We start from the raw sequence: 25,083 nt of genomic DNA, 5'->3' as shown, positions 1-25,083 counted from the left end.
ACTTAGATCCGATACGAAATGGACATTATTGGCCCATTCCTTCCGAACCTACTCCATAGATGGTAAACAATTTGAATAATCATAACAGAGGACAATATATATATAATTAATCGAACATTGGCTGAGGGTATACATCTGTCGGCAAAACCGACTGATACTTTTTGACTTATTTTTTAAATTTTCAGAAATCGGACCCGTTTCATAGATCCGAAACAGGAGACCTTCTATAGGTCTATAAGGTATAAAAGATTTTATATAGGTTTTTAGGTATATATATATATATATGTATATATATATATATATATATATATATATATATATATATATATAATCGAACATTGGCTGAGGGTATGCATCGGCAAAACCGACAGATACTTTTTGACTTATTTTTTAAATTTTCAGAAATCGAACCCGTTTCATAGATCCGAAGCAGAAGACCTTCTATAGATCTATTAGGTATAAAAGATTTTATACAGGTTTTTTGTCGTACTATGAACTCCTATAGTCCCGCCAAACATGGAAGACTTTCCATGGGGTCTTCTATAGAGCTAAAATGATTAGATCCTCTGGAAGACCTAATATAGGTGTTCTTCTTACTGAAACATTCTAGAGATCCTTGTACTGGCACTTTATGTTTAAAAGACTTTTAGTAACAATTTTAAATATAAGACAACGTCCGTAAATATTTTAGCAATTTTGTTCTCCCACATTTCCATCTACTAAAAGCGCTCCCCAACCTCTCTCGACCGATTTCCAATCATTTATTTTGTTTGCCGAACCATTTAACGCCCTCCCATGTACGACGGAACATTAGTAAACAATCAATAATAAATCTAATCGAGCAATTTAATTTGTCAAAAAATGTTTAGGAGATATGGTGGACTGCAGTGGGCTTGGTGGTGGCCCATGACAACAGAACACGGAACAAAACATTACGAGGAGGAGAGTATTCCGGGCAGTTTGTCATGTTGACTTATATCATAACATATTTCTATTTCTTTGTGGCCACACAAAGCCACACCTATATTTAAGTTGGGCTGTCTTTTCCTTTTTGGCGGAGAGCAAGGAAGGCACAACATGACCACACAACAATGATGTTGCCTTAGTGGCAGGCAGCAGCAACACTGGCTACGACGATGGTGGTGGGATGAAGGCAAAGCCAGAACCTCAATAAGCCAAAAGCAAGAAACCATCAATTTTAGTTACTTACAACATTTTGATGGATGAATGGTTGGTTGGAGGGTTGGATGGTTGTTTCATCGTCGGCTAATGGTCTACTTAAGTTGTGAACTCTTTTTTCCTTTCTCCTCCGAAATCTCCTCCTTGGACTTTGTCTGTTTAGTGGATGAGTGAGTGATTCGTTACCATTGTTTGAATTGTTGGCGTATTTTTTCTCTTTTCTTTCTTGGCTATGATGATGTTTTGTTTAGGCTTCACTAAATGTCAAATTAAATGGAAGACACTTGAGTGAAAACAAACAGATGAACCAACTATCCAACCATCGAACAAACAACCAACCGCCCAACCAGCGAACAAACATTGCAAAAATAATCATTTAGTGTCATGGCATTGTTTCTTCAAGAACAACAACATCATCATCATCATCGTCGTCATCCTCCCATCCCATTATCCTTTCTATATATATATTTATTTTTTCCTGCTGGTGGTGAATGAACCATCACCGGCCATTAGTTGGCCATCATGGCAAACAAACTGCCTTCCATCAAAGTTGGTCGAATGACCACTTGTTTGAGTTTGATGATGACATACAACATATACAGATTCTCGTTACTGCTCGAAATTAAGGGCTTGCAAAATTTCGGGGAGATATGGAAAACTATTCCTTTCCTTTTGGTCATTTTCTTCGAAATATCATCAATAACAAAATATCTACATCCTTCATAAATTGTCGTTGGCTGTCAGAGGCATTATTATTATGGCAAAGCCATTAAGTGGAGAACAGAAATTATAACAAGCAGAAAAGGATTTAGGTTCGAGGTTGCCGAAATTCTGATTTCACTCATTTTAAGGCAAAAAAAAAAGAAAAACATTATCAGTCGGTTTTGCCGACAGATATATTCTCCCACTCTTGAGTTATGATTATTCCAGCTGCTAACCCATTATGGGGGAGGTTCCAAAACAGTTGGTCAATATTGACAAAATCGTATCTGACCTAAGACTGATATATATATATATATATATATATATATATATATATATATATATATATATATATATATATATATATATATATATATATATATATATATATATATATATATATATATATATAATACGATATGCCAGATAGTAGCAATTGTGACCCTATGTGAGTTAGGTACCAGAAGGGGTTGGCAGATATATATCAAATTCACAACAAATCTTGTGCTTGTATGTCTGAAATTTGAGGAGAGTTAGATACTTATTTCGCTTTTTTGAGCGTTTTCAAAATCTTGAACCCTATGTGAGACATGGAAGCAAAAGAAATGGTCTGATCTCTACCATCTTTATACAGATCTTGTCTTGATGGAAATATAGAGATGTACCAAGTTTGGAATGGAATCGGATGTTAATTTCGAGGTACCAGAGAAATTGGACCGATATAATCACATCACAAATCTTGTGTTTGTAATAATAATGGGATGTGTGGAGTATAAAGAGAACCTGATGCTTGTTTTGCGTTTTATGACATGGATATTCAATATTTTGACCCTTTGTAGGGCAGGTACCAGAAGGAATGACCCGATATATTCTATCTTCACAGCATATCTCGTGTTAGTAAAAATAATGGGACGTGTGAAATATGAACAGAAATGGATATTTTTCTCGGATTTTATGATCGTTTTGGTTATTCAAAATTTTGGCCCTTTGTGGGGGAGGTACCAGAAGGTAAGGTTCGACCTCTACCATCTGTATAACAGATCTTGTGTTCATCGAAATATTGAGATGTGCCAAGTCTGAATGGATTCGGATGTTAATTTCGCGGTTCATGAGCTTCATGGATATTCAAAATTTTGACCCTTTGTGGGGGAGGTGCCAGAGAAAGTGGACCGATATATTCCATCTTAACATCAGACCTTGGCTTAATAAAAATATTGTGATGAGTGCAATTTGAAGATAATCGGGCACTTAGATCACATTTTATAAGATTATAATTATTAAAAATGTTGACCCTTTGTGGGGGAGGTACATGATGGAGTGAACCGATATTGTCCATTTTCTCACTTGACCTAGAACTAATGCAAATATTAGGATTTGCAAAAATGGAGCTAAATCGGATTATGGTTTCTCGTTTTGAAGATTTTATACGGTCCTTCTACTCACCCAGGACCTTCAATGCCCTTTAGAGAACTCTCTAAAAATTGAACTGTTACAAGATCTTTTACATGATTCCATTTAGAATAAGATTGCCTATGAGTTTTCTTTTAAGGAAGGTCCTTCCTACGAATTTTTATAGTTAAGAGACCTTAGAGAGGTCTTTTTTGAAGAAAAGTCCATTTAATGTAGTTATACCCTACAACACTATGTGTTGGGAGTATTATAGTTTGATTGGGCCAAAAATTATCTAAAAAAATGATCAAAATATTGATTTCCCACATAGGAAAGTATATATGGATCTTCCTATCTTGCCGAGCTAAGTCGATCTAGCTATGTATGTCCGTCTGTCCTTGTTAATTTGTAATGACTCTACAGGTCGCAATTATGGCCCGATCTTCACGAAATTTAGAATGGAGGTGGGGCTAGAGCCAGAATAGGGGTTCAAATGAACCAAAAACAGAAAAAATTTCCTAATCACACAACTGAAGACTATCGACACGCCAGAGACGAGAGTTAAGGACAGGGAAGAATTCCGGCATTTTGGATGACCATTGAATTATGTTTAGCTGTAACAAACAGCACGACGGGGTGCGTAAAAAATTATCTGTTCAAAATGCTAAGGGTTAAATCTGGGTAGTGCTCAGTGACATAATTTCAAAAGCGAAATTTTCCAAAATGGATTTGGACATAAAAGGGCTTCTAACATTTTGTAGGGTATCGCATTGTCGGCCCCGCACTACTCTAAGCCTATATATTACTTATTTCTATATTTCAAATATCTTCTACAGTTCATCTATATTTGGATATGATTTGGTGATATTGATCTAATTCTTCGGGATGTATTCCAACAATGGTGAATATTTTATGGGCGTTTCATGGATGAGAAAACCCTTCACATTTCTTTAATGTAGAGAGTTCTCTTTATAGGTCTTCTATATCCACACTTGAAAGAAATTGGAATTTGTTGATGTCCTTGGTTTCTTTCCAGGTGGAAATATAAGGTCTTCATTTGATGAGGGAACTTTGGTTTGGATATCAAAAAAAAAAAAAAAAAAACTATCAAATAACCTTTCACCTTTATCCTTTTGTAAATAAACAAATTATTTATATTATTTGTATCGCCTCATCCTTGATAGATACAAATTATGATAAATATTTGCGATTTTTACATTCAATTTTAATTTCTCTCTCGTAACCACAATATTAATTAAAAATTGATTGGATTGGAATTATTAATACATAAAAATTCTCCACATAAAAACAGCACTTGGTTAAGGAATTTACAACAGCAAAATAAAAAGAGAGCAACAATAACAAGTCGAGAAACCAGAGGAGTATTAAAAAATATCCTCTGAATATTTTATTTCGCAATGTTCAGTGAAAATGTTTTGCAAATCATTAATTCATGTTAATTGACACTTGTCAGTTGAGTATTTCATTAACAAGACAACTTAAAAAGCGGGACGCACTAAGGAGAATGCGGGCTATAAAAATTTAATTAGAAAAGGACGACAATTAGATATCCTTAATGAGTGAGTAATGTTACAATAAACATTGCTTCCTTGCGCAATGGCAGGGGAGGTTGAGGAGGAGCCTCGTAAGAGATATTTTTCTGGTGTCTCTGTCAGAGTGTGAGTGACAGAGGTATTGCTTGACAGCCAGGTAAATATAATTAACAATATTGACACAACCGATAAATAATAAATGATTGTGCATTAATGGTTTGGAAATAAATGTGGCATATCCTAAGCCCCATATTAACACTCAATCACCGGTGAATCGTAAATAAATAGATTACTTACCGTAATTTAAATAAAATCCCGTCAATAGATGTCGTCCAATGAATGCGTTTAGTCTGAAATTAAAGCGAAAATCAAGAAAGGGGATTAATGGGCGATTCAAAGAAATGTGTAGATTTTCCAAACAATTTATGTTATTTATTTAGAATTCGAATTTTTCCGAAAAAAACATTATTTTAATAGAGAAAGCCTAAATTATCAACTTTTCGGTAAGCAGAGGGGACTTTTTGCCTTTATCCTAATATGAAACTGCTCGCACTTTGAGCAATCGAAAGAAGTTATAAATGAACTGTAGAAAACATTTGAAAATTATTTCTTAGTATATCAATAAACTATTCTACATATATTTTGTGGGGGAGGTACCAGAAGGAGTGGACCGACATATCCCATATTTACATAACATCTATGGCTTATAAAAATATTATTATTTTATCCTTTGTTAAAAGAAATGTCATACAATAATTTTTAATTGTAACACATATTGAAAATCTTGACCCCTTGTGGGGGAGTTATCAAAGGGAGTGGTCCGATATATTCCGTGTCTACAACAGATCTTGTGTTGATTGAAATATTAAGATGTGCCGAGTTAGAATGAAATCGGATGCTCATTTCCCGTTTAATTAGTTTCATAGTTATTCAAAATTTTGACCCGTTGTGGGGGGAGGTAAAATAAGGAGTGGGCCGATATCTACCATCTTCACACAAAATCTTGTGCCAATAAAAATATTGGGAATAGTTTATTTTGAAAGGAATCGATTGCTTATTACATATTTTATGAGCATTTTGGTTATTAACAAGTTCGGCCCGGCCGAACTTTGAATACTCTCCACCATTTGGAACGAATTAAAAAATTTTCAAAAAATAAAATCCATTAACTATTCTGTTAAAATCTTTAAAATATCTAATATCGGAAGGTGCCGATATATGGGGGATATACGATATTGTGGGCCTATATAGACAATTACCTTTCAGGGATTAAAGTGCTCACAAAGAACTTCTTGTGTGGATTTTAAGACAATCCCATAGGAAAATATGGCTAAGATCATTAAAATATCGAATATCGAATAAATATATTATATGGAGGATATACGATATCGTTCACCTATATAGAGAATTCTCTGTCAGGGGGTAAAGTACTCACAATGAACTCCTCGTGTGGAATTTCAGACAATTCCATTGAAAAATGTGGCTGAAATCATCAATATACCGAATATCGGGGGGTACCGTTATATGGGGGCTATATGATATCGTAGACCTATAAAGATAATTTTCTTCCAAGGGATAAAGTACCCACAAGGTACTCCTTGTGTGGATTTTCAGACAATTCATAACAGCCGATGGCCGCTCTCCGTTCGTATTAATCGACCGTGGCATCAGAATAAATGCTGAAAATAATCTGGAGGGTGTATTAAAGCAAACATTTTGGCCGCAGACCATGGACATTCCAACAGGACTCAGCACTCAGCGCCACCCAAGAATGGTTACAAAGTGAGGTTCCTCGCTTTATTTGCAGTGTCTGGAGTATTTTAGAGAACAATGTTGGCACTAAAAAATACCAAAGTGTTGATCACCTCAAGCAAGCGCTTCGCCGGAAATGGACCAAAATACCGCAAAGCAACATTTGGGCAGCGTGTAACGGTTTCATTGCCCGTTTGAAAGCCATAATTCGTAACAAAGGTCACCAATTCGAAGAAATCTAAACTTAATCTAAAATTTGATGCTATATCCGACACTTTTTGCTTTAAAATTAAAAATATGGCGTTTGACTTTGTTATACCCTACACCACAAGGTGGTCAGGGTATTATGTCTTTGTGCATTTGTTTGTAACAGGCAAAAGGAAACGAGATAGACCCATAATTCCTTTTGATGATCTGAATAGAATCACATTGTGAGTCGATTTATGTATGTCCGTCCGTCCGCCTTTCCATGTATTTCTGTAAACAAAGTACAGTTCGCATTTATTGCCCTATCCAGACGAAATTTTGCAGAAATTATTTGTTTGGCCCAAGGACGAACTCTATTGAAATTGGAGATAATCGGTCAAAATTTAGATATAGCTCCCATATATATCTTCGTCCGATTTGCCCGAATAGTATGGAATTTTGCACATACAATCAAATTAGACCTGAAAATAAGTATGCCAAATTTGATCGAAATCGGTTCAGATATAGCTATAGCTCCCATATATATTGTTCATCCGATTTGTTATTTTTGTCCTCCACAGCCGTAATATGCACTCCGTAACAACAATATTGGGGGAAATATATCAAATACAGCTCAGAAATATCTTTGCCAAATTTTATCGAGATCGGATATAGCTCCCATATATAACTTCGTCCGATTTAACTTTTATTGTGCACCAAACGTCTAATATTTGTCCAAATGGAATGGAATTTGGCACTTACGACCGAATTGAGTCTAGAAGTCAGTATGTAAAATTTGGAGAAGATCAGTTCAGATATAGCTATAGCTCCCATATATACTGTTCATCCGATTTGTTATATTTGTTACCCACAACCGTAATATTCACTCCGTAACAACGATATTCAAGGAAATATATCAAATACAGATCAGAAATTTCTTTGCTAAATTTTATCGAGATCGGTTCAGATTTGGATATAGCTCCCATATATATCTTTTTCCGATTTCAAATTAATTGTGCACCAAATGGCAAAACAATTCCGACTTTAAAAGATACAAATGCTTCGGCATATTTTGTCCTTTGAACTTTAAATTATAATTATAAATCATAGCGTGTATGATGGAATTCTACCATAAAAACTTTTAATTGTTATGTGGAGCTCTACTAAATTAGCAAAGTGGTGTAGGGTATCATAAAGTCGGTCCCACCCGACTTTAAAACTTTTACTGGTTTAATACTTGAGAAATTCTTAATTATCTGAAACGTACGATGAACCGAAGGACCTTTTAGCCCCTACCCAAAGGGGAATTGCCCTTACTGTTCAATATAATCGAGATGTGTGGATTAATATTTAACCTGTAATTTTACAAGAAGATTTTCTAAAACACACTTAACTCTTCCGTCTCCAAAAGACCTCTAAAAGGTTTTCTTTCTAAAGAAGACATTAAAAAGTGTGATTTTTCAAAACACCTCGCAGGAGTCTTTTTTTGCAAGAAAAAGAATTAGAAAAAGTTATCATTCCGATTGTAACACCTCTAAATATTCGTCATAAACCCCATAAAGTATATACAGGGTGAGATAAAAAATTCAACAAAGTCAAACGTCATAATTTTAAAATTTTTATACGATCCATTATTCTATGGAATGTATATTTACTTTGTCATTCCGTTTGTAACTCCTCGAAATACTCATGTCAGAGCAAACAATGTATATATATTCTGATCAGCGTAAAATTCTAAGTCGATTTTGCGATGTCCGTCTATTCTTCTGTCTGTCTGTCTGTCTGTTGTAATCACGCTATCTTTCGAACGAATTGAGATAGAAGTCTAAAATTTTTCACACATGTTTATTTTTCATGTAGGTCCACGTTTTCATAAATCCCCCATATAACAGTACCTCCTTATATTCGGTATTTTGATGATTTTAGCGACATTACTCACCGGAATTGTTTTAAATTTTGTATTTGAAGAGCGAAATGGATACTACAGCTTATGACAGAAAATTGTCTATTCGTATAGCCCCTATAACGGTACCTCCCAATATTCGGTATTTTCATGACTTTAGCATAATTTTTTAACGGAGTAGTTTCAAATTACGTATTTAGACTTCGTAGTGGGAACTACAGTCTGTGATACAAATTTTTGTATGCAAGTTCAGGTCTTCGTATAGGCCCCATACATCAGTACCTCCCCATATTCGGTATTTTGACGAGTTTAGGTACAATATAAACCGAAATTGTTTGAGATGTCGTATTTGATGTTCGTAATGGATGCTACAACCTGTAGCAGAAAATTGTCTATGCTGGTCCAAGTCTTCGCACAGCTCCGATATAACGGTTCCTCCCTATATACGATATTTTGACGATTTTATAGCTACATTATTCACCTTTTATTTCAAGTTTCGAATTTGAATATTGTAATGGCTTATAACAAACAATGCCTACGTAGATCCACGTCGTATAGACGCCAATATATTCGGTATTTTTAAGATTTTATCAGAATTTTTAACAGATTTTATTTTATCATCAAATTGTAGATTAAGTTTAGATTTGTTCGAATTGGTCACCTTTGTCAAGAATTATGGCCTTCAAAAGCCCAATGAAATCGTCACGCGCTGCACGAATGTTGCTTTGCGGTAATTTGGCCCATTCCCGGCGAAGCGTTGTTTGAGGTGATCGATACTTTGGTATTTTTAAGTGCCAACCTTGCTTTCCAAAACACTCGAGAACCAATAGTTCAACGGATTGGTATCCCGAGATTTTGGCGGCCATTGTGCACTGGAAATGAAGCGAGGAACCTCATTTTGTAACCATTCTTGGGTGGCGCGTGCTGAGTGCGATGGCGTTGATTCCTGTTCGAATGTCCCAGGAGGTTTGCGGCCAAAATGTTTGCATGCCCAAGGATGTATCAACCTCCAGAATATTTTCGCCATAATATTCGGCATTTATTCTGATGAGGAGTGGAGAGCGACCATCGGCTGTTATGGCGGCCCATACCATCACCATGGCCGGCACATGAGTTCAGCTGACCTCTTTGGCAAGTAAACACGATCATTTTGTATGTTTACAAACTGCTGGACAACGAATGTTTTCTCATCGGGGAAAACCAAATTCGCCAGTTCACCACTTCCGGCCAAGCGAAGCAACTCTTTAGCTATTTTTAATCTATTTTGTTTCTGTTGCTGTTGCGATGTAAGTTCTTGCACTTTTTGGAATTTCAATGGCTTTACCCTGAACTCATTTTTCAATATTTGAATATTGCGATATGCTCAGCTCACGAGCCATTTTTCGGCCTCTGCCATGCGGGTTTCGATCAAGTCACTTCTTTACTTTTCGAGCCATTTCTGTTGATGATGCTGTTTTCTTCCGTCCACTTCCTTGACGTCGGGCTACGCTTTCAGTATCACGGTAACGAGCGGTGATACGAGACACAAAAGATTTATTCACATATAAATGCTAGAGTGTCCTAACGATAGCCACTTGTGGTTTTCCAGCCAAAAATATAAAGAAATCAAACTATCACGCTTGAATTCCATCACGAATAACTTTTTTTTCTGGAAATTTCTCACCAAAACTCTTGTAAGCAATATAATGAGCTGTCACTGGAATAATTTTAACAGCTGTCGGACGAGTGGCTTAGGAATGGCAGCAGTCTGAAATTGGTTGCAGTTTTTTCATCTCACCCTGTATATCGGGCCTTTATGATCTTCTATTGGTCTTCTATGAGAGAAGTCTTAACGGTGTCCTATTGGAATAAGAATTGACCTCTATAAAGACTTTTATGTATTGTAGGTTTTCTCAACGTCTGATAAGCTCGAAGGCCTAAGATCCAGTACCCGTAGTGGAACTTCTTAGAAAGTCATCTAAGAAGTCTATAAGTCGAATATTGCTATAAGATCCATTAAGACTAAACAGCGGGCGTAGATCAAATTTCTAATCAAAGTAGAGGGTCTCTCAACTTTCTATATAATATGATCGACGTTTGAAGGAGGGTTGCAAAAATTAGTATTGCACATTTTCGAATTCGATCTAAACTTAAAAACATTTTACAATTTGCAACTTGGGATCAACCCGTATTCTTGTTTCCATATTTATCGTCCGCCCCGAAACTTGTTTTTCTCAAAAAAAAGTATTCTCTAAAGTCCATATTTCGATATGGCAAGGTTTTGCCTATGGGTATAAATGGTACGGAAATACAGCAATCAGCAAAAAAAATCACATATAAAAATATAAAAAAGATTCGATAGTAATCATTTAAAATTAAGGTATCCAAATTCAGGTCCACATTTGTAAGGGTGGGCATTTGGAGGATTCCTGGAAAATGTTCATCTATTTACAGTCCTTGAAGGGTCCTTGATCCATCCCACACCCTTAGAAGGTCGTCTATTTATGGAACTTTTGAAAAGTCACCTCTGTTTTCAATTCGAAACTTCGATAGGCTTGAAACTTTTCCATCGAAATTTGTGATATTTTTTCAAAGTGATGTGGATAACGATATTTTTCCTCAGGACATGCCTTTATTTCCATATTTTCTATTCAAATTAATGATGCCGATGTTCATATTCTAAATATGACAAATTATGAAAAAACACAAAGTGTTTTATTTTGTTTTTCTTTATTTCAATTACAGACAAATGAAACTTTGTGTCGGTAATAAAAATTAATTTACAAAGTTTATTATGGCTCCGGGGAACATGTGAGGACAAATGAGAAAAAAAAAAAAAAAATATATAAATAAATAAAAAAATATTAATTTAAAATAGGACATGTCTTACTCAAGCAGCAGGCCACATAGATTCTGCCTTTATATCTACAACTCTATTTGTGCAAAGCATACTTTTAGGAATTAAGCTAAAAACCCCCATTTTTGCAGCATACTTCTGGGGATCACAGAGACATGTTTTGTGATGAGAGTCCTGTACACACACATATATACACATATACAGTACTATATGATATATTATGCATCTGTTATGAAGGATTTATGAAATCTAGAAAACATCTGTCATCCACAAAGGAAAGAGGCGACGAACGCAAAACATGAAACAAAAACTACAAATAAACGATGAGGTGTAACAAACACACACACAGACAGACAACATTCTAAAGCATGGAGCTGACATGACCAAAAGAACTAGAAAAACAAAACAAAATAAAACCAGGAATTTATGTTCTCTGTGTTATTTTACTTTATGGAATGGAGTACTAGGAAAAACACAGCCAGGCTTTATCCAGGTCCATGTGGAAAAACACTGGGTTCCATCCATTTCATTTTCGGTGAATGGATGGTTATCGTCACCATCCTCAACATCATCATCAGCAGCATTTCTCCACTGGCTTACAGCGAGAATTGGGTCAGCATTTATGTGACACATTGCCATGAACGATGGTGGGATACACTCTATCCTCCTCTCCCTCCCCCTCTTTAATACATACCACGCACTGCAAGTCCACCCAATTCCACGACCGCATGATATAAATATTTTTCAGTTCAGAACCTTCCGCTTTTCATTTGTTTTTGCAGAACGAAAATCGTACTTCATATTTGTGTAATATTTTATTTTTTTTTTTGTTGTGGTTGTTGTTGTTGTCGCTACTGCTTTTTATTAACTCAAAAAAAGTCCTGTATTCCCATTTATTATCAAACCAAAGAAATAAATGGAGTTACAAAACAAAAAGCTTTTTGGGGAATGGAGCGCGGTGACATGAGATAATTTCCAGAACACAACCACACTGGCACTCACACACACACTCACACACAATTGCTTTTAATGTGAAGGCTTTCATTCCAGCGAATTTTTAATTAAAATATGCCATAATTACATTTTTTAATACATTAATACTATGACATGGCTTTGGTTGGTGGGGTGGCGTGGGGGCACAGCGGGGCAGATCATTTAACACTCTGTTCTTTGTATTGGGAAAATAAGACAGAGGATTCTGGAATTAAATCGAGGTCAGCTTTTCAGAACGGAAAAACAAAACACATCGATTCTTTTGTGATGACTTCTATGTAAATGAAATATTTAAATGACAAACACTCCCAAGATCTCCAGGTCTTCTATGGGAAGAAGACCTCCAGGTCTCCAGGTCTTCTATAGGAAGAAGACCTCCAGGTCTTCTATAGGAAGAAGATCTCCAGGTCTTCTATAGGAAGAAGCTCTCCAGGTCTTCTATAGGAAGAAGACTTCCAGGTCTTTTATAGGAAGAAGACCTTCAGGTCTTTAATAGGAAGAAGACCTTCAGGTCTTTTATAGGAAGAAGACCTCCAGGTCTTTTATAGGAAGAAGACCTCCAGGTCTTTTATAGGAAGAAGACCTTCAGGTCTTTTATAGGAAGAAGACCTCCAGGTCTTTTATAGGATGAAGACCTCCAGGTCTTTTATAGGAAGAAGACCTCCAGGTCTTTTATGAGAAAAACCTCCAGGTCTTCTATGGGAAGAAAACCTCCAGGTCTTCTATAGGAAGAAGACCTCCAGGTCTTCTATAGGAAGAAGACCTCCAGGTCTTCTATAGGAAGAAGACCTCCAGGTCTTCCATAGGAAGAAGACCTCCAGGTCTTCTATAGGAAGAAGAACTCAAGGTCTTCTATAGGAAGAAGACCTCCAGGTCTTCTATAGGAAGAAGACCTCCAGATCTTATATATAATTATAATTATACATTTTCTTCTATAGGAAGATGACCTCCAGGTCTTCTATAGGAAGAAGACCTCCAGGTATTTTATAGGAAGAAGACCTCCAGGTCTTTTATAGAAAGAAGACCTCGAGGTCTTTCATGGGAAGATGGTCTTTTTATGAGAAGACCTCCAGCTCTTATATTAAAAAGTCCTCCAGTCTTTTTATGAGAAGACCACCAGGTTTTTGTATGAGAAGACCTCCAGGTCTTTTATGAGAAGACCTCCAGGTCTTTTATAAGAAGACCTCTAGGGCTTTTATGAAAAGAGTTCCAGGTCTTCCAAGAGAAGACCTTCAGGTCTTCTACGGATAGAGGACCTTCTGGTATTCTATGGAGACAAGACCTCCAGGTCTTCTATGGAGAGAAGACCTCCAGGTCTTCTATGGAGAGAAGACCTCCACGTCTTCTATGGATAGAAGACCTCCACGTCTTCTATGGATAGGAGACCTCCACGTCTTCTATGGATAGGAGACCTCCACGTCTTCTATGGATAGAAGACCTCCAGGTCTTCTATGGATAGAAGACCTCCACGTCTTCTATGGATAGAAGACCTCCAGGTCTTCTATGGATAGAAGACCTCCAGGTCTTTTATGAACAGAAAACCTCCAGGTCTTCTATGGATAGAAGACCTCTAGGTATTTTATGAGAAGACCTCCAGATCTTTCTATGGATAGAAAACCTCCAGGTCTTCTATGGATAGAAAACCACCAGGTCTTCTATGGATAGAAGACCTCTAGGTCTTTTATGAGAAGTCCTCCATGTCTTCTATGAGAAGACCTCCAGGTCTTTTATGAGAAGTCCAGGTCTTCTATAAGAAGACCTCCATGTCTGCTATAAGGAGACATCCAGTTCTTCTACGAGAAGACCTCCATCTCTTCTATGAGAAGGCCTCCAGCTCTCCTATGAGAAGACCACACGGCTTCTTATAATATGAACTAATGGACATCCATAAGAAACCCTTTAAGGCCTCATGGCCTGACATAAAAGTAGCTCATGGTCGGTTACAAGAACACCGCACGGTCTTCTCTAAGGCTTCTATAAGAAGACTCCATGGTCTTCCATAGAAAATGGTCTTCTATAAATATGATCTCTTGGTAAACTGGAAGCAAAATGTCTTGAATTTTTTATTAGTAATACAAGGACTTCCATTAAAAAAGTTTAAATAGTTTCCGAAGAACTCAAGGACCAAATATAAATAGATATTTTTAGAAAGACAAATAAAAACTCCCAACTCTGGCACAATCAATGACTCAATTTAAGTCACTTAGCAAATGCTCTTCACATATTGCATTGCATCATTAAATACAGATTTTGAAATCCTTTAGAGTTTAAATTTTTATTATCGCGATGTTTTCCGAAGGCAATGACAATCATTTCTATATAAATTCTAAAATTTCCTTATATATACCTTCATTTAATTGTTCTTCTAGTTGGGAGATTATTTTTCCATAGTCCCAGCTATTTACTCAAATGATTAATGTCCTCACCGAGAGCCCAGCGGAAAATACCTTAAACAAATACCGACTACTGTTTGTTATTACCGGCACGTTTAGATGTCAGCTTGGGTTATAAAAAAAAGCTAAAGCGTAGCGAAAAAACTATGCGTGTGTGAGTGTGGAGGAAAAATTGTTATCTTTTCCTACGCTTCTTTTTTTCTGCTCACTTTTATTACATTTTATGTTATTTTATTAATAAAAAAAGTAAAAATGAAAAAAATAGAACAAATTGAGCACGCTTCAGCTTCAGAGTGATGCTCATAGGGACCACATCTCAAACTGGCAAAGTCGACACACACACACAACTCTTGTTCAAATATAAATAAAGTGACATTATGTCACGTTGCTAAAAGCAATACAATATGTTGTAATATATGTGTGTGTGTGTGTTGTAGTTGCACATGTACATGCCTGCCGATATGGATGTGTGAGTGGGGCGGTGGGTGTGCGGAGTGTAGGTGAATTCGCATTTGAGTGATTATCCTAGGCATCCTCCGCTACGTGAGTTATGTTATTGCATCGATAACATCTGTTCGACATTCGGAAAAGTGATTGTGGAGATGTATTTTGAAAATTTAATTTTTTTGTGAAATATTTTTGTTTTTTATATTTTTTATAACATTTTAATGGAAGGTCAAGGATTTTTTTAAAAAAAAATTACGAAATATATGTTGGGAATTAAGAGGATAAAAAATAAAGGACAATCTATGGAAAATCGTGCATTTTTACAGAATACTTTTGGGAGGACCATAAAGGGCAATACTCGAGGAGAAGACCAATAGCTGGTCTTCTATGGAGAAGACCAACAGGTGGTCTTCTATGGAGAAGACCAATAGCTGTTTTTTTTATGGAGAAAGCCAACTTACTGGTCTTCTATGAAGAAGACCAACTTCCGGTCTTCTCCATAGAAGACCAACTGTCGGTCTTCTCCATAGAATACCAACTGCCGGTCTTCTGTAGAGAATACCAACAGCTGGTCTTCTATGGAGAAAACCAACTGCTGCTGGTCCTATTTGGAGAAGACCAACTGCTGCTGGTCCTTTGTGGAGAAGACCAACTGCTGCTGGTCTTCTGTGGAGAAGACCAACTTGCTGGTCTTCTATGGAGAAGACCAACTGCCGGTCTTCTGTGGAGAAGACCAACTGCTGCTGGTCCTCTGTGGAGAAGACCAACTGCTGCTGGTCTTCTATGGAGAATGCCAATTTGCTGGTCTTCTGTGGAGAAGGCCAATTTGCTGGTCTTCTATGGAGAAGGCCAATATGCTGGCCTTCTGTAGAGAAGGTCAATTTGCTGGTCTTCTGTGGAGAAGACCAACAGCTAGTCTTCTATGGAGAAGACCAACTTGCTGGTCCTCTATGGAGAAGACCAACTTGCTGGTTTTCTATGGAGAAAACCATCTTGCTGGTCTATGGAGAAGACCCACTGGTTTCTCTGAAAGACTTCAATGTCCCAAAAGGACCTACTAAGAAGAAGACCGCCTGGTTTTCTGTGAAGAAGAGAAGTCCCACTGCTGGTCTTCTATGGAGAAGAACGAATTCTGGTCTTCTATGGATAAAACCGACTGCTGGTCGTCTATGGATGACTTCAATGCCCTGAATTGTCGTTCTAAGGAGAATAGCAGCTGGTCTTCTGTGAAGAAGATCCGTTGATCTTCCCCATAGAAGGACCATTCAGGATATTGAAGTCTCCAACAGAGACCAGTGGGTCTCGGTATATTGAAGAAGAAAGACCAACTACCCTTCTATGAAGAAGACAAACTGAACTATGGAGAAGATCAAAACTGGCAATATTTTATGAATAATAATCGAGAAATTTTTAAAGAATACATACAGGGTGAGATAAAAAGCTGTAACAAAGTTAAAGGCCCTAATTTTTATTTTTTTTTTTTTTAATTTTATTGAATGAAAGCAAAAAATATCGGAAATAGCATCAAATTTTGAGAATAAGTTTAGATTTGTTCGAATTGGTCTCATTTGACACGAATTATGGCCTTTAAACGGCAAATTAAACCGTCACATGCTGAACGAACGTTGCTCTGCGGTATTTTCGCCCATTCCCGGCGAAGCGCTTGCTTGAGGTGAAACCGTTACACGCTGCCCGAATGTTGCTCTGTGGTATTTTGGCCCATTTCTGGCGAAGCGCTTGCTTGAGGTGATCGGCACACTTTGGTATTTTTTAGTGCCAACCTTGCTTTCCAAATGACTCCAGACACAAAAGACCAAAGGATTGGTATCCGGAGATTTAGGGGGCCATTGTGCGCTGGAAATGAAGCGCACATTCTTGGGTGGCGCGTGCTGAGTCCTGTTGGACTGTCCAAGGTCTGGGGCCAAAATGTTTGCGTGCCCAAGGCTTTAATACACCCTCCAGAAAATATTCGCCATAATATTCGGCATTTATTATGATGACACGATCGATTAATACGAGCGGGGAGCGACTATCGGCTGTTATGACGGCCCACACCATCAACATGGCCGGCGCTTGAGTTCTGGGGGCCAACCGAAGGTGAGCACTTTCAGCTGACCTCTTTTGGCAAGTAAATACGATCATTTTGTTTGTTTACAAACAGCTGGACAACGAATATTTTCTCATCGGAGAGAGAGAAAAACAAATTCGGCAGTTCACTGCTTTCGGCCAAGCGAAGCAACTCTTTAGCTCTTTTGAGTCTATTTTCTTTCTGTTGCGGTGTAAGTTCTTGCAATTTTTGGAATTTCAATGGCTGTACCTCGAGCTTATTTTTCAATGTTTGCCGAATGGAATATTGCGATATGTTCAGCCATTTTTTGGCCACTGCAACGCGGGTTTCGATCAAGTCGCTTCTTTACTTTTCGAACCATTTCTGCTGATGTTGCTGTTTTCTTCCGTCCACTTCATTGACGTCGGTCTACGCTCCCCATATCACGGTTACGAGCGATGATACGAGACACAAACGATTTATTCACACTTAAATGCTGGAGTGCCCCATCGATAGCCACTTGTGGTTTTCCAGCCAAATATAAAGAAATCACACTATCACGCTAGGATACCATCACGAATAATTTTTTTCTGGAAAATTCTCACCAAAGTGCTTTTGTACCCTTGTAAACAACATAATGACCTCTCACTGGAATAATTTTAACAGCTGTAGGACGAGTGGTTTAGAAATGACAGCAGTTTGAAGTTGGTTGCAGTTTTTCATCTCACCCTCTATATCTTCGTGGATTGTTCTAGAGTATTTTCTTAAGGACCACGAGAACAATAATTATGTATTTGTTAAGGAATTTTTAAGAACTTAACTTAAAAAGAACTAATCGTGGATTTTTAAAGAGTATATTTTATGTCGGATCCTCAGACCCCCAATGGTAAAACTTAAATATATATTTTTTAAGGACGATCCAGCAAAAAAAGAAAAAAAAACAGAGGAATTAAGAGGAATATTTTTGGATCGAACATCCAGATTTTTTTAAAACAAAATTTCCGAACAATATTGGTAGAATTTATATCAATATATTCTAAATATTTTATTTTTTATAGTTTAAATTTTTTATGCGAGATACACAATAAAGTCTTCTTAAAGAACTGCCACTATCTCAGCTGTGCGAATCTTTCAAGCTATTATCTTCAGCAATTTCTTTTTATTTCCACAAATTTTATTGCAGCAATAAAAATTGGTCATTCATAAAAGCCCATAACAAATGTTTGGCAATAAAAAGTATATTAAATTAAAGTTTTACACACACACACACACTCATGTTCATACGACCATGGCTTTTCCCAACCGAATTTTCGGATAAAAGAAAGCCTTTTATGATTTATTTGCAAAGGACATCAACACTTCTGTTCGAATGGCTTAACTTGAAATTTTTCCATTGGATTCTCTATCCTAATCAAATAAGGCATATGCGTTTCATTCGATGTCAGGTTAAGTAAGTTTTCTTGTCATTTCTTTAAGACCTACCTTGCCCAACAACAGCTGGCAACTGCTATTTCCTGGAAAAACGTTCTAAAAATTTAATTTTCCAAATCAAATAAATGTCTTGGAAATTTTTCGGAATACATTTTCTGTGTCCTTGTCAAGATGGACATGTTTCAAAGGAAAAAAAAATGTACTCTTCCTCCCTCATCAGAATACCCTGCACATCCTTCCATCTCAGCAACCAATACAAAACCCAGCAAGTGCTTTGGGAGAGGTGGAAATGTATCTCTTTGATCCACTTTATCATTTTCATCATTAGCAAACTTTTAATTATATAACCTAATCTTCAACGTTTACCTGTTAATAAAAATAGGCAACAAACATGTCAGTCAGGGACTTAGCCTCTCCCCATTCTCCACAACACACACATGCCGCATGTGTATGTGTGTTTTAGCCCTCATATCAACGTTGAAATGGATGTTGACACATTTTCACATGTCAATGAAAAAGTGAATGGAGTGTAATATTACAAAAATAAAAACAACATTTAATTAAAATCGGAACGAAAATAGGTCAACAAACAGATTAAAAGCATTAAACATTGAAGATGTTTTAAAAAAGGATGGAATGTGTCAACGTCTAATTAGAATTAATTTTCAGAGCAAACATTCCAAAAATGGTATGGAAATTAAAACATCAAGACCTTTGAGGTAGAAGGCCTCTAGGTCGTGTATGGAAAAGATCTCAAAGTCGTCTGTAGAGAAGAAGAAAAAAATGGTTCTTCTTTGAAGAAGAAAAAAACAGCTCCTCTTCTAAGGAGAAGACCTACAGGACTTCTAAGGAAAAGACCTACTGGTCCTCTAAGGAGAAGACTTACAGGCCTTCTATGGAGAAGACCTAAAGGTCTTCAAAGGAGAAGACTTACAGGCCTTCTATGGAGAAGACCTAAAGGTCTTCAAAGGAGAAGACTTACAGGCCTTCTATGGAGAAGACCTAAAGGTCTTCAAAGGAGAAGACCTAAAGATCTTCAAAGGAGAAGACCTTATTTCTTATATGGAGAAGACCTAGAGGTCTTCTATGGTCTTCTGTGGAGAAGACCTACAGGTCTTCTATGTAGAAGAAGACCTACAGTTCTTCTATAGAGAAGACCATAGAGAAGACCTACTGTTCCCCTAAGGAGAAGACTTACAGGCCTTCTATGGAGAGAAGATCTAAAGGTCTTCAAAGGAGAAGACCTAGAGGTCTTCTATGGTCTTCTATGGCGAAAAAACCTATAGGTATTCAATGGAGAGAAGACCTACCGGTCTTCTATGGAGAGAAGACCTACCGGTCTTCTATGGAGAGAAGACCTACAGGCCTTCTATGGCGAGAAGACCTGTACGTCTTCTATGGCGAGAAGACCTGTAGGTCTTCTATGGCGAGAAGACCTGTAGGTCTTCTATGGCGAGAAGACCTGTAGGTCTTCTATGGAGAGAAGACCTACAGCTCTTCTATGGAGAGAAGACCTACAGGTATTCTATGGAGAGAAGACCTACAGGTTTTTATGGCGAGAATACCTACAGGTCTTCTATGGCGAGAAGACCTATAGGTCTTCTATGGCGAGAAGACCTATAGGTCTTCTATGGCGAGAAGACCTATAGGTCTTCTATGGCGAGAAGACCTATAGGTCTTCTATGGCGAGAAGACCTATAGGTCTTCTATGGCGAGAAGACCTATAGGTCTTCTATTGAGAAAAGACCTACAGGTCTTCTATGGCGAGAAGACCTCTAGGTCTTCTATGAGAGAAGACCTACACGTCTTCTATTGAGAGAGAACACCTACAGGTCTTCTATGGAGAGAAGACCTCCAGGTCTTCTATGAAGAAGACCTCCAGGTCTTCTATGAAGAAGACCTCCAGGTCTTCTATGAAGAAGACCTCCAGGTCTTCTATGAAGAAGACCTCCAGGTCTTCTATGAAGAAGACCTCCAGGTCTTCTATTAAAAAGTCATCCAGGTCTTCTATGAAGAAAACCTGCAGGTCTTCTATGAAGAAGACCTCCAGGTCTTCTATTAAAAAGTCATCCAGGTCTTCTATGAAGAAGACCTCCAGGTCTTCTATGAAGAAGACCTCCAGGTCTTCTATGAAGAAGACCTGCAGGTCTTCTATGAAGAAGACCTCCAGGTCTTCTATGAAGAAGACCTACAGGTCTTCTATGAAGAAGACCTACAGGTCTTCTATGAAGAACACCTACAGGTCTTCTATGGAGAGAAGACCTCCAGGTCTTCTATTAAAAAGTCATCCAGGTCTTCTATGAAGAAAACCTCCAGGTCTTCTATGAAGAAGACCTCCAGGTCTTCTATGAAGAAGACCTACAGGTCTTCTATGAAGAAGACCTACAGGTCTTCTATGAAGAAGACCTCCAGAAGAAGATCTTCTATGAAGAAGACCTCCAGGTCTTCTATGAAGAAGACCTCCAGGTCTTCTATGAAGAAGACCTCCAGAAGAAGGTCTTCTATGAAGTAAACCTACAGAAGAAGGTTTTCTGTGAAGAAGAAGAATTCCAAGTCTTCTATGAAGCAGACCTTCTGGTTCCCGATGGACAAGACCTTCAAGTCTTCTATGAAGGAGACCTATGGATCTTCTGTGGAGAATACCTCCAGGACTTATGTGGGTTGTGGTTTAAGTTTTTTTTTACATCTTTTGATTTAAGCTTGAGATCGCTGGTACTTCTGTCAAAAGCTCTCCTGGTCTATTATAGAGAAGATATACTGGCTCAATACCTCTGTATCCTCTATAGAATTTATTAACGTTATTTCGTTGTAATTTGAAGAAATATAATTTCCTATCCATTTTATTATTAAATTCCACTCGCGAGAAAATCGCACATTTTCTTTTCGCCATCTCAACGCTGGATGATGCAACATATGGTAGCATTCTCCGCATGCATATTCAAGTGGCAAACAGAAACGTGAGAATTACCAACTTTAAACACTACGAACTTTCCGCTGCAGAATTGCCGGTCGTGCCATTCATTTGCCATAACGAAGAAGATGTTGGGTTAAAAATTCTTACTTTGTGAACTGAATGACAAAATGGGCGAGGAAGAGACGCGGACGGGCAGATAGGTGGCTGGAAGTTGACTTCTGGCATTGGCATGCACGTGTGGCAGCCGCCACTGTCATCGCCTGTATTGACTCAATGACAGTAACAGCCGTTGCGGAGGCTGCTACTGCCGTTGTTTTCCCGTTCTGAATGGGTAATAGGCATGTCGTCGAATGATTGCTTGACTTGCTGCAATTTACAACGTCTAGACACTGAAGTGCATAAGTGAGAGCATCATCGCCGTCATTAGAAATACAATGGAAGACAGACAGGCAGCAGGCATGCTGCATGCCTAAGACAATACAACTACTCAAGTGCAACTAAATAATGACAATTTTTGTAGTAATGCCATAAGCCAAGTAGGATGTAGGTATGAATATGTGTCTGTTACATTTGCGCGACAATGTTTTGAGAGCAAAAAATTAATGTTATTAAAAAGAAATAATCCTTAAACTAAATAAAAAAAAAAAAAAAAAAAACAATTTATGTTTAAATATTATTTAAAAAAAATAAGTTTCCCTGTATAAACATTTCTCTCTGTAACATTTCGAAAATCCTAAAATGTTTAGGGCGACTATCCTTTCAAACTTATTATTTAAAAGAAAATACAATTTTTTCCGAAAGTCCATTCGAAAATCCCGCGGATTTATGAATAGTTTGCATCCAAAAATATTTTCAAGAAATTCACCATTTACGGTGAAAAAAGTCCTTTCAAAAGTATGGCTAGTTTTTGTCTAAAACACTCAAAATATCTAAAATTACAATTTCTAGTCTTTAAAATTATTTTTTCCTAATCTAAAATTCCTACCAGAATTATTTAAAACAAGTAAAAAAAGAACTGAGTTCGGCCGGGCCGAACTTTTAATACCCTCCACCTTAGGGTAATGGAAACACTAGAATCAATTATGACCCACAATTACAAAATTTTAGACATATTCGTGGGAAAATTTGGCAAAAATCATCAAAATACCGAATATCGGGAGGTTCCGCTATATAGGGCTATAAAAAAGCGTGGGCCTATACATACAATATTTCGCCTACGGAGCTAGAACTCCTTATGACCAACAAATACCAATTTTTAGACAAATCCTTGAAAAAATGTGGCAATAATCATCAAAGTACCGAATATCGGAAGATACCGTTATATGGAGGCTATACCAAAGCGTGGACCGCACGAACTAGGACCCATTATGACCAACAAATACCAATTTTTAGACATATTCGTGGGAAAATTTGGCAAAAATCATCAAAGTACCGAATATTGGAAGATACCGTTATATGGAGGCTATACCAAAGTGTGGACCTATACATGCAAAGTTTCGCCACCGAAGCTAGAACCCATTATGACCAACAAATACCAATTTTTAGACAAATCCATGAAAAAATGTGACAAAAATCATCAAAATACCGAATATCGGGAGGTACCGTTATATGGGGACCTATACATACAATGTTTCGCCGCACGAACTAGGACCCATTATGACCTGCAAATACCGATTTTCAGACAAATCCTTGAAAAAGTGTGTCAAAAATCATCAAAATACTGAATATCGGGACTATACCAAAACGTGGACCGATATATCTCATTTTCAATACCAACCATCCTAGGCACAATACAAATTATTCTGCTAAATTTTGACGCTCTACGTCAAATAATGTGGGCTGTATCGTGATTTCAACAGACAGACGGATATCGTTAAATCGTCTTAGAATTTTATGCTGATTATGAATATATATACATTATGGGATCTACGACGAATATTTAGGGATGTTACAAACGAAATGACAAAGTTAATATACCCTCCTTTTCAAGGTGGAGGGTATAAAAAATCCACGAGTAAAGCTTTAAAAATTTCTTAAAAACTATCTTCAGGTACCAAATTCCAAATAATTTTTACAAAATAATTTCTTTCTTGGTTAATATATAATTATAACTAATTTCAGATCCCCGTCATTTTAGGTTTCAAATTCTATATACTATTCAAATTTTTCCTTTTTCGGGAAGAATAATAGGAAAATTATTGCCTTTTACACCACAAAGTCTCAAAATCTTTAATTTTGAAGGCTACCGGTAAGGATAGTAGTAAAACCATTGCACAATTTCAACGTCTTCATATTTAAACCCTAGAAACCAAAAGTGACTTCAATATCAAATTTTAGAATTCAAGCTCTATTCCTCACCCAATACAAAATTTAGCAACATGTAGTACACATATCCAAAACCATCTACATTTCTCCATCGCGGACACCAACAGAGATCCACAATTACGTATTTGAAAAAGCACCACCGGATACCAACAGAGACCTCAACATCAAATTTCGGGATACCGGCTCTATAAATTCACTCAATAATAACTTGAGTACTTTTTAGTACGCACATTCTCTCAACCACAGACCCCAACAGTGACATCCATTTCAAATTTCAGGATTCCAGCTCTAGTGCTTCACCCAATATCAAATTTAATAACATTTAGTACTTTTCGCACAAATACAGGAAGCATTTCCAAACCAGCGCCGAATCTCAACCTCAGATGCCAAACTGAGACCGCAACATCTAATTGCGGGAGTCCAGCTCTATAAATGTACTCAATACCAAATTTAGTAGTCTTTAGTACTTTTCGTACAATTTAGTACTAATTTGCAAAAACATTCAATATCTCAATCGTAGACACCAACAGTTATCGCAACATAAAATTTCAACTCTATCACTTCACTCAGTACCAAATTCAGTACCATTTAGTGCTTTTATTACAATTGTGGTACACATTTCCGAAGATAGACCACCATATCTTGATTGCCGATACCAACAGAGACCACAATATTCAATTTCGAGATTCCAGCCCAATGCACAATTTTGTTCCAGACACCAACAAAGTCTTTAATATCACCTCCATATCTCGATTCCCGAAACCAACATCTGAATCAAGTTTTGGGATTTCAGCTCTATCCCTTCAACCAATACGAAATTTTAGTACCATTAGTACTTTTTGATACAATTATAGTACACATTTCCAAAACGACCCTCATAAATTAACCAGAGACACTAACAGTGACATCTATATCAAAGTTCAGGACTTCCGCTCTATTCCTTCACCCAATACCAAATTTAGTACGATTTCGTGCTTTTCGTACAATTATAGTACACATTTCCAAGCCACCTTCATATTTTAACTTCAGATAC

The 25,083-nt window shown here is 37.1% G+C and overlaps 1 protein-coding gene across 3 annotated transcripts in view; it reads right to left on the bottom strand.

Annotated features, from left to right (window-relative positions):
* Window positions 1-25,083, bottom strand: part of LOC101890137 (pneumococcal serine-rich repeat protein) — a 479,414-nt gene that overhangs the window by 163,487 nt on the left and 290,844 nt on the right. For all 3 annotated transcript variants that reach the window (XM_059127777.1, XM_059127778.1, XM_011292738.3), the window contains one exon: window positions 5,121-5,173. The gene's annotated coding sequence lies outside the window, so the exon portion shown is untranslated. The remainder of the gene's footprint in view (window positions 1-5,120; window positions 5,174-25,083) is intronic.

This window comes from Musca domestica, unplaced genomic scaffold (assembly GCF_030504385.1).
Source record: "Musca domestica strain aabys unplaced genomic scaffold, Musca_domestica.polishedcontigs.V.1.1 48, whole genome shotgun sequence".
NCBI lineage: Eukaryota > Metazoa > Arthropoda > Insecta > Diptera > Muscidae > Musca > Musca domestica.
The sequence above is the reverse complement of the archived record's forward strand: the minus strand, read 5'-3'. Positions and strand labels throughout refer to the sequence as shown.